Genomic DNA, 10,247 nt, shown 5'->3' on the forward strand with positions numbered 1-10,247 from the left:
TTGTGTAAAAAAAAAAAAAAAAATCCCACCTAAATCTTATTGCAGTGTTTCACCCCAAGATGTAACAAGATACAAAAATATCCCTCTGTTAAAGAGCTTCATCACATACTTGTTGAGGTTGGTGTAGTATTTAGGTTTTACTTGGATTCAAAGATGATGTCATCATTTTATTCTTAATTTAATAATTTTTCACTTTTAACAATATTCTGAAAATCATATTCATTGTGATTCACTAGATTTATTGTGAAAAACATTAGATGTCAACCTGAAATGTGTGGATGCGAAGGAGCTGCAGAATTTTTAAAAACTCATTAAGGGTTATAGGAGAGAAAAAAATGTTGGAGGAGCATTGGGTTAAAGCGTAATGAATTTCACTGGACTGGTCACCGAGCAGATCTGTTGATTAAGTACAATGATCCTCTTCAGTCTCACGACCTTTTTGACGAATGCTCTCAACTCTAAGCGAAGTTTCCACTTTGTGCTTTTGCCCCATTAATGGCCTTAGCTGTTCTGTACCCAAGAATGAAACAGTAAGAGTAACAAATATGAGGATAGCAAGATATAAGGAAGCAGAAAATGTTAAGGCTTAAGAAACATTTTGGAAGCAAAAGCAGCTGCTTGTGAGGATTTTAGAAATGATGTGAACTGAAAACTAAAGAGCACATACATGGGACAGCTGGTAAGCAGAGGGCTGCACAGGGTTTAGAAGCAAGTCAGTGTGCGGGCTTATGACACAGCCACTATGTCAGGGAAGTCCCAGAAAACTGAGCAGCCTTAAAGTAAAAGTGTTCCAATTAGTCCACTTTTGCCTCCCAGCTACCCCTGCAAGACAGTCCTGGGCTGTGTGAGGTGTGGGTTGCTATGCATTTGTACTCTTGTGCGGATGACACAAGAATCAAATATGGAGCTCCATCCTTCATCACCTCAAGGAAAGCAGGGCTTGCTTGTCTTTTATCCAGCTAAGACACGTGATTTTTTTGTTCCCTTTGACAAGCTTTTCGAATCAGCGTGGAAGCATGTTTCTTAGGGACTCTCTGTCCTGCCGCAATAAAAAGCTACATACACTGAGCAAAACTCTTTGGTATCCCACATAGGCAAAGGAACAAAGAGATATGTTGGCAAAAGAATAAACAGACTTTAGAATCAGGCAGATCTGCACCTAAAATCTAGCCCTTCCCCTATCTGGCCTCCTGTGGCCTCAAGCAAGAGACTTAATCTCACCAAGCAGCAACTTGTTTGTCAAAGAAAGAGGAAAATGTCCCCACCTTCCAGGGATGTTGGGCTGCTTCACCAAACTAACTCATCTAGAAGACACTGAATAAGCATAAGGAATGGCAAATAAGATAAGGCTGCCCGCCACTCCTCATGACCCCCTGTGGTTACATGGTGTGTTAGTGTACACTCTACCTGCCACCTGGGCTCCAGATGAAATGCCAAAAATGTCCTCAGAGCCAACAACGTTTTTCCTTGACTGGCTCTGGCAGGATGGTTTTGCCTTGTCTTCAGCATATTTCAGCAGAGTAACCTCTGCTCCTTCCCTATCTAAAACAACACACCTAAACCACTGGTTCTTAATCTATTTTTAGTTATAAATATACCATTCTTTCCCTAGAAAATTGCATTTATACATAAATATTTAAAAGTTTACATCAGTTTTAGTGGGTTCAATGACCACTTGAAAACGATTTGTGTACCTGTGTCTATGGACTTTTACAGTGTCTATGGCCTTTTGTTTAAGAGGGTTGCTCCAAACAAAGAATTAGAGATGCTTTATGAACAGGGGGGCTATTCAGGAGTAGCACCTGGGCGGTGATGTTTATGCTACAGGCCTCCTGCAGAGAGCAAAGGAAAGGAAGTAAGTTCACTATATAGATGAAAAGTCCCCAGTTGAGAGGAATAATTTTGACATGGCCCTAGACAAGAGTTTATACACTGCAAAGAAGAAAAATGAGAACAAAATCAACCCTAAAGTTTACTGTCCCAGCAAATTTCCCAAAGGAATATATAATCTCACATTTTTTTAGGGGATATAGAAGCCACAAACGTGTCAAGTAAGAAGTATCCCTGATGAAAGTAGCCATTATTTACATGGTATTCGAGACTCACAAAGGATTGTGGGGGATTAGCTAATTACATCTAAAAGACAAAACCAAGGCAATATTTAATTTCAAAGGCACGATGGGTCCGCTGTGCCATATCATTCACAGTTACCAATCAGGTGCCAAAAAGTGCAGCTACACTATGGCTTCAAGGAAACAATTATGGCTTACAGGAAATTTGGCAGCAATTATGAAAGAAATAAATACACGCTGCCTTTTGGTTTCTTACAGAGGACAGTAATGGATGAGTTCTCATTTTAGTCATCAGACAGACCTGATTTGAATACTACCTCTGCCATCCATTAACTATGACCTTGAGAATGTCATTTAACTCAATTTTGTGATGTGTATCTCATTTAACATTATATTAATCTAAATAAATATAAATGTTATATATTTATTACAAATGTTATATAATATAAATGTTTAAATGTTAAAATTTTGTTAATTAATTACATAATTAATATAATTGTTCATTTATGAATTATATAAATGTTAAAATGAGACAACATGAGAAAAGAACCTGCCATTCAATATATGAAAATCAACCAATGTGGTTGTTTTAGTATATAGAAGATGGGTTCAAAGTCCAGTCAGAATTTCTACATTCAAATCCTGGCTCTATAACTTAGTAATTGAGCAATCTCTGGAAAGTTACCTGACATCTTGGTGTCTTGGTTTCCTCACCTGTAGAATAGGATTACAAACGGTATCTGCCTTGTAAGATGTGTGCGAAGAGTAAGTAAATTCATACACGTGAAAGCATTTTAAAATGTAACGCCTGGTGAAGTGGTCAACACATTTTAGCTACTGATATCAACCATTGTTTCATTTGGCAGAACCAAACAGAGAACAAAGTAATAAGGGAATATACTCATATTCACTACAGCCATGTGTGACCTTTCCATTTGACTCTAGGTCAAACGGTAGAAAGAGACCAGGGAGAATGAGCAGCCCATGAAGGTACCAGGGTGAAAGCCTAGCACGCGGTGCTAAGCAAGGTGCTAAGTGAAGTACAACATACCAACATACTTGTATTTTACAGGATTGAGCTATGTGGCCACTCCAAGTACAGACCAAGTTGCATCCAGACTGGATCCTCAAGAATTGCTTGACTCAGCACAGTAGTCAAAAGAAAGGCTCATTTATTAAACATAGAATTGGGAAGAAGTATTTTGGGAAGTAGAAAGTTTCCAAAGAAGGATCACAAAGCCCTCTCTTAGATGTAAACATGATGGCAGAAACACCAAGTGACTTCCTCTTACTATCTTGGAAGTTAGTCAAGAAACTGAAGTCCACGGACCACTACTATAAGAACTCTGTCCCTTTTTCTTGCAGGTTGAATGTGTTTTCTCTGCCCATGTCCCTAGTGGTGATTTTACCTAATGTTATAGATATTCAACAGCAAAACAATTATGCACATTTTCAGTAGGAAAGGGAGGAAAGGCTGGAGTCAGGAGGGGCTGGGAATCACTCCTTCTTACTCCAGGGGACTGTAATAAGAGGCAGGCACCATCCCACAAACAAAAGGGGAAGAAACAGGTGCATTCCTACCTGAGGCCTGAGGCCAGGTAGAAAAAGAGAGATGCAGGATTATTTCCAAAAATAGGGCCCAGAGCTGTGTAGGCTGAAAAAACCTGCATGGGGAGTCCCAACTGCGTTGTCAAAACAATCAAATGAGGGTGCTAGAAAATTTTTAAGAGGAACAGTGCTTGGAGCAGTAGATCCTCAGATATTGGGAAATATTGAAGAATTGGTTCCTCTGAGAAGAACATTTGGTAGCCCAGAGGTAAGGGTGTCAGATTTTATCCTACTGAGAAACATGGTCAAGAAAAGCAGTTTTGGCCCTTTTTTCCACATTAAACCTTCTGGAGCAAAGTTGGCATTACAAACAATCAGAGGAAGTACTACTCACACTCACAAACTGCTAAAGCATGCAGTCTGCACTGAATTCACCCACTCCAAATTCACTAACACAGATCAACATAGTTCTCCATAATCTCCACAATAAAAGTATGTACCTGGACAGCCACCCTTACCTGTGCTAGCTAGTATTGGCTAGTGATGGAGCGCTTACTGCACTCACCTATGCCTTTCTGTTAGCTAAGCTTTCTGCTAATCTGGAGTGTTTGGAAGCAGTTTTTCACAACTCTGAACTACAGTAAGTCTACAATGCCCACCTGAAAGGCATTCCAAGCAAGAAAATGGCTGGCTACTTGTTCCTGCCCCTTATCTAAGAGTAGCAAAGGCCAGGATAATAATGAACATATTCTATCTTCTGCATTTCGTCTCTGATTTCCTAAGTCATTTCCTGTCCTGATCCCGGGCTTCAGTTTAATCTTTTTAGCTAAGGTACAAATCACGAGACTGCCGCACACTCAGTTCGCATCAGGGCTGCCCACATCACTGCCCCATGATGACGCCGCATAGATTTGTAAGGCCAGCGCGATTCCGGGTGGGAGCCGGGGAAGGAGAGCCGGGCGGCCGCCAGGGTGTTTACCAAAACACATCCCCCTCCCCCCGCCACACTTTTTCCGCAGCAGCACGAGAAACTGGCGTCTTCTTGTGTGTTTCGTTAATGCCTGCTGGAAGTGCATTCTCTCCCTCGGACTCGGCAGATAGCGACAGCATCTGAGAGCTTTGCAGACAGCTCGAAAATGTAATCAAACAGCACCCTCCCTCTCGCTCTGCAGCTCCCCCCGCCCCCAGGGGCCGTCAGCTGGTGGCCCAGAGGGGCGCAGATTTCACCGCCGCCTGCCCTCTGCTCTCTGGGAAAAGACCCAGGCGGGGCGCCCTGGACGCCCCTCCCCGTACACAAGGTGGGCGACAAGGTGATGACACTACGACCCTTCCTGCTCTGCCCGGCTCTCGGCTGCGCCTGCGGAGCTGCAGGAGGGGGCTGCCGCCCGGGGGCTCTGGCCACCTTTGGGCGCAGCAGAGTCCACAGGAGCCTGGGAAGGGGGCCGAGGCCAGGGTCCAGCGAGCCTGCCGGGGCTGCAGCTACACCGACTCCCAGGGAAGACACCGCGGTGGGGAGGATCGGCCAGGGATAGGGGGTGCGCGGAGGCGGCGACATCCCGCCGCTGTTTACCTGGGCGCGCTGGGCAGCGGCGGCGGCTCTCGGCGGCTCCCGAGGGTGGCGGCCCCGCGCGGGCAGGATGTGCTGTCTCACCCTGTGCCTGCCGCTCCGGCGCGCTCCTCCCGGGAGCGATCACTTCCTCCCTCTCCCCGAGCCCAGCACTGACAGCTCCTCCGGAGCACCCGGTCTGCGGGGTTCGCCCCGCCCCCGGCCCACGCCCTCCACGCCCGCGCCCCTCCTGCGGGAGGGCCTGCGCTCCCCCTCTCGGTGCAGGTCTCACCGCGAGGGGTGGCGCTGGTCCCGGGGCCCGGGTGAGGAGGGACCCGGGAGGTCATGCGACCGTCCCTCAGCCACTGGCAGGACTTTACACCTAAGTTGTGGCAGACAGGAGAGCTCCGGTATTCTGGGAGCTACTTCTCCTCAAGTGCCACCATTGAACAACTTTCACTCCAAACAACTATACTTTAAGGGCATTTAAACAGAAACAGAGAAAGCGTTTATCTACCTGCCAGACACGATCACTTATGGCTCTGGTTTATCCCAATTTCACCAGAAGGGGGAAAATATTATATATGGTAGATAGATCTGTCTATCTATCTATCTAATCTATCATCTTCACATACTTCTTAGATACTAGCTTTTAAAAATCTGGGTAACCATTCTTGGACCTTCAAAGCTTGCCATAACAGCTAAATTAGAAGGCTGAAAAATGGAGTCTGGGATGTTAATCAAACTCTCATTTGGAGGTTTGGCTCCATTTTATACAGAAGCTTTTTTTTTACTTTGTTCTTGAACATCTGTGAAGTCATGGTACGCATTAGACTGTACGTTGGTGGGGCACAGAGACTATATCTTATTCACATTGTATCTGCAGTATCATCAGTGTTTGAAGTATAATAGTTATTCAATAAATATTTATGGATTGATTAATTGATAAGTCCTACAGTAATTTCAAAATAAGTATAGATCCTATTATGAATACAGTAAATTTATCTGTAAATGATCATCCTTGTTCTAATTTTATCTCTTTGGCTGTCTGTTGTGATGATGAGTACCGCTAAAAAAGACAGAAGTGAAATGTCTTTAAATAGAAGGTATTCAGAATATCCCAGAAGGAAAAACTCCATGAAATAAATATTTGCCACTACCATTTAATGGATATTTAATACATGACAATTCTACATATATTTTCTCTTAAAATTTTTAATGCCATTGTGTAGTAGATAAAAATGTCAAACTCTCAAAAAGGAATTTGAATTTTAAAGAAGTTAGTTACCTTGCCCAAGCTCCATAGCTACTGAGCAGTCTAGCTGAGATCGAACCCACCACTACCTGACTCAGCAGCCTGTGCCTTAATCACCTGGTATCCCTGTCTTTCTAACATGTCCAATGCCCACTGCCTGCAAAGCATTGTGCTGGGACCGTGGTATGATTCAAAAAAATGGGAGAATATAGTTCCTCTTTGAATGAATGAAATGAATGAAATCCAGTCAAATGTGCAAAGAGAGGTAAAGGCAAAAAAAAATCAGGAAATAGCCAAAGCAGTACAATGATGCGGGTAGGGGAAATGGAAGGAGGAAACTGGAAATGTGAATACGGATGATATTTGAAATAGATGGGTAAGATTTTTATAGTACAAATGAAAAGAGAAGCACATTTTCAGGCATAAGTAAAGCTCCAGAAAAAACACAAAGCATACTCAGTAAACGGCAAGTGGGCTAGCTTTTTGGAGCATGACAGAGGCATGAGGGAGTGACAACTGGGGCCTGAAGAGAGATTGAAAAGCAGATAATAAAGAACCATGAAAGGCCTCTGAGTAGAGAATAACATTATCATCCCCCCAGCTGGGAAGAGCCATCTGGGGCTCTCTATGGGTAGGAGATTAGAACAAGCAAAGACTTGAAGAGACAAGTTTAAATTTCATTGTAAGAATTCAGGTCAGGATTAAGAAGGTCTGAATTTGTCGAATTGTACTTATATGTAATATATAACCAGCGCAAATTAAGCACTAAATTAAAAAGTTAGTTATAATAATCCCACTTCTCAGTATGTATCCAAAAGAATTCAAAGTAGGCTCTCAAAGAGATATTTGCACGGTCACGTTCAATGCCTTATTCACCATAGCCAAGAGGTGGAAACAACTCAAATGTTCACCAACAGATAATTGGAAAAAGAAAATGTAGAATGTATATACCATAGAAAATTATGTAGTCTTAAAAAAGAAAATCCTGTGACATGCTACCACATGGATGAAACTGGAGGACATTATGCTAAGTGAAATAAGCCAGTCACAAATAGAAAAATCCTGCATGAAAGTCAAGGTCATAGAAATAGAAATTACAGGCATACCTCAGAGATATTGGTTCTAAGCTATTGCAGGAAAGCAAGTATCACCAAAAAAGAGTCCCACAAATTTTTTGGTTTCCCAATGAATATAAAAGTTATGTTTTAAAAGAAGCCCAAAGACAAAAACAAACTGAGAAATATAACTGTCACTCATATTGTAGATAAAGATTAATTTAATTTACAAAGAACAGTATACTGTAAGCCAAAAAGAAAAAGGTGAAAACCAAGCAGGGAATTGGACAAAAGATACAAGCCAGCAGGTCACAATGAAAGAAGTACAAGTGACTATTCACAATACAGATGCACCTCAATTCTATTCAGAATTCAAGAATATATGTGAAAACAGCATAAGAAAAACAGTGTGAAGACTGATGACGCCCACCATTCATGAAGGTAGGGAAAAGGACTCTAGCCTACACTTCTAGTGAAAGTCAAATTGAGTCAATCTTTGAAGTTGTAGTGGAATAAAAAAAGTTGTGTTTAACCATACTGTAGTCTATTTAAGTATGCAAGAGAATTGTCTAAAAAAATGCACATACCTTCATCTTAAAATAGTTTATTATTAGCAATCTCTGAACCTTTAGCAAGTCATAATCCTTTTGCTGGTAGATGGATTTACCTCAATGTTGATGGCTGCTGACTGATCAGGGTGGTGGTTGCTAAAAGTTGGTGTGGCTGTGACAATTTCTTAAAATAAGACACAATGAAGTTTGCCACATTGATTGACTAGTCCTTTTACAAAAGATTTCTCTGTAGCATCTTATCCTGTTCGATAGCATTTTACTCACAGAGTTTCTTTCAAAATTGGAGTGAATTCTCTTAAACCCTGCCACTACTTTATCAATGAGGTTTATGTAGTAGTGTAAATCTTTTGTTGGAGGCCACCCAGGTAGCTCACACCCATAATCCTAGCACTCTGGGAGGCCGGGACAGGTGGAGTACTTGAGTTCAGGAGTTCTAGACCAGCCTGGGCAAGAGTGAGACCCCGCCACTAAAAATAGCTGGGACTTATGGCAGCCGCCTGTAGTTCTAGATACTCAGAACTAGATACTCAGCCTCAGGAGGCTGAGGCAAGAGGATGGCTTGAGCCCAAGAGTTTCAGATTGCTGTGAGCTATGATGCCATGGCACTGTACCCAGGGTGACACAGTGTGACTCTGTCTCCAAAATAAATAAATAAATTAATTAATCTTTTGCTGTCATTTCAATAATGTTCACCACATCTTCCCCAGCCCTAGATGCCATCTCAAGAAACTACTTGCTCATCCATAAGCAGTAACTCTTAATGTATGCAAGTTTTATTATGAGATTGTAGCAATTCTGGTCAAGCTTTTTTTCTTTTTACTTTTTCATCATTTTTGTTGTTGTTAAAAGCTAAGATATAAACATACATATTGGCTTAGGCCTAGAGAATTTCAGGATCATCGATACCACTCTCTTCTACCACCACATCTTGTCCCGCTGGAGGGTCTTCAGGGGGAATAACATATATAGAGTTGTCATCTCCCTATGATAACAATGTCGTTTTCTGAAATAACTCCTGAAGGACCTGCCTAAGGGTGTTTTAGTTAACTTTTAAAGTTAGGTTTTATCAAAGGTATAAGATCTGTGTCTAGCTTCTTCTTTTTTTTTTTAATCTGAATATCTAGTTGTTTTCATACTATTTCTTGAAAAGACTAAGGCTTGTATTTTTGCTTTGATTTGATATCTAATAGGAGAAATATTAAAAACTTTATAATGTAGTGCTGGCCAAATTGGTTGTTTATGCACCTTTAATCCTATAACCCAAAATGGCCTTTGCAGTAGGTTGCAGAATAACAAATTAAAGATAGTGGATCTTGCTTTATTCAACAATCTGAAAAGTTGAATCTAATCACATTTTTACTACATAAACCAATATACAATGCTAATAATCTATAATTCTGTGATGAATCTTTGGTTGTTAGAAATAATTGCCTACCAATGTGCATGTTAGATTTTCAAATACTGGATTTCTTAAAAATTTTGGACACTTCATGCAGTGAAGAAGGAGAAGGAATTCTTCCATGTGAGATGACATTTCTCAACCCCAGCTTTAACCTCTCACTAATACAAGAAAGCATGCCAAATCTGAAATGTTATATACAATCCCACTGTCCCTAGCCTACCTTAGAGACAGAAATTACATGGAGGTTAAAAGTAAAAAGGCTAAGACAAATGAGCCAGGTGTGGTGGTGTGTGCCTATGGTTCTGGCTACTTGGGAGGCTGAGGTAGGGGGATCCTCTTGTGCTCAGGACTTTGAGGCTACAGTAAGCTATGATCGCATCTCTGCACTTCAGCCTGGGCAACAGAGTAAAACCCTACCCTATTAAAAAAAAAAAAAAGTAAAAAGGTATTTGATAGGTTTCTCATAAAATAAATATTGAAAGCTATTGACAGATTAAATAGTGCTCATTGCAAATTGTACGTTTTACAGCTTCATCTAGTTATTGCTCCTAGAGTCAAAAGAAGAGCTCAAAAAAGGGATTAAAGGATGACCACAAAATATATTAAGCAAATTCATAAGTTATTACCCACTAAGAAATGCTTTAGAGCCATCCAAGGAGACAAAAGTGTGGCTCAATTCCCCTACTCCGGAATTAGGCTACAGGTGCAAGCTTAAGTCTACCACCTACTGGTTTGTATACTGGTGCATGTTACTAAACCCCTCTTAGATTCATATTTGCTAGAAATCAAAAGGGAGC

General features: G+C 41.4%; 1 protein-coding gene across 4 annotated transcripts in view; it reads right to left on the reverse strand.

Annotated features, from left to right (window-relative positions):
* Nucleotides 1-5,426, reverse strand: part of DYNC1I1 (dynein cytoplasmic 1 intermediate chain 1) — a 340,112-nt gene extending 334,686 nt beyond the window's left edge. For 2 of the 4 annotated variants that reach the window (XM_053609525.1, XM_053609523.1), the window contains exon 1: nt 5,191-5,426. The gene's annotated coding sequence lies outside the window, so the exon portion shown is untranslated. The remainder of the gene's footprint in view (nt 1-5,190) is intronic. The other 2 variants (XM_053609526.1, XM_053609524.1) reach the window with 1 other exon arrangement.
* Nucleotides 5,427-10,247: the final 4,821 nt, after the last annotated feature.

This window comes from Nycticebus coucang, chromosome 11, assembly GCF_027406575.1.
Source record: "Nycticebus coucang isolate mNycCou1 chromosome 11, mNycCou1.pri, whole genome shotgun sequence".
Lineage (NCBI taxonomy): Eukaryota > Metazoa > Chordata > Mammalia > Primates > Lorisidae > Nycticebus > Nycticebus coucang.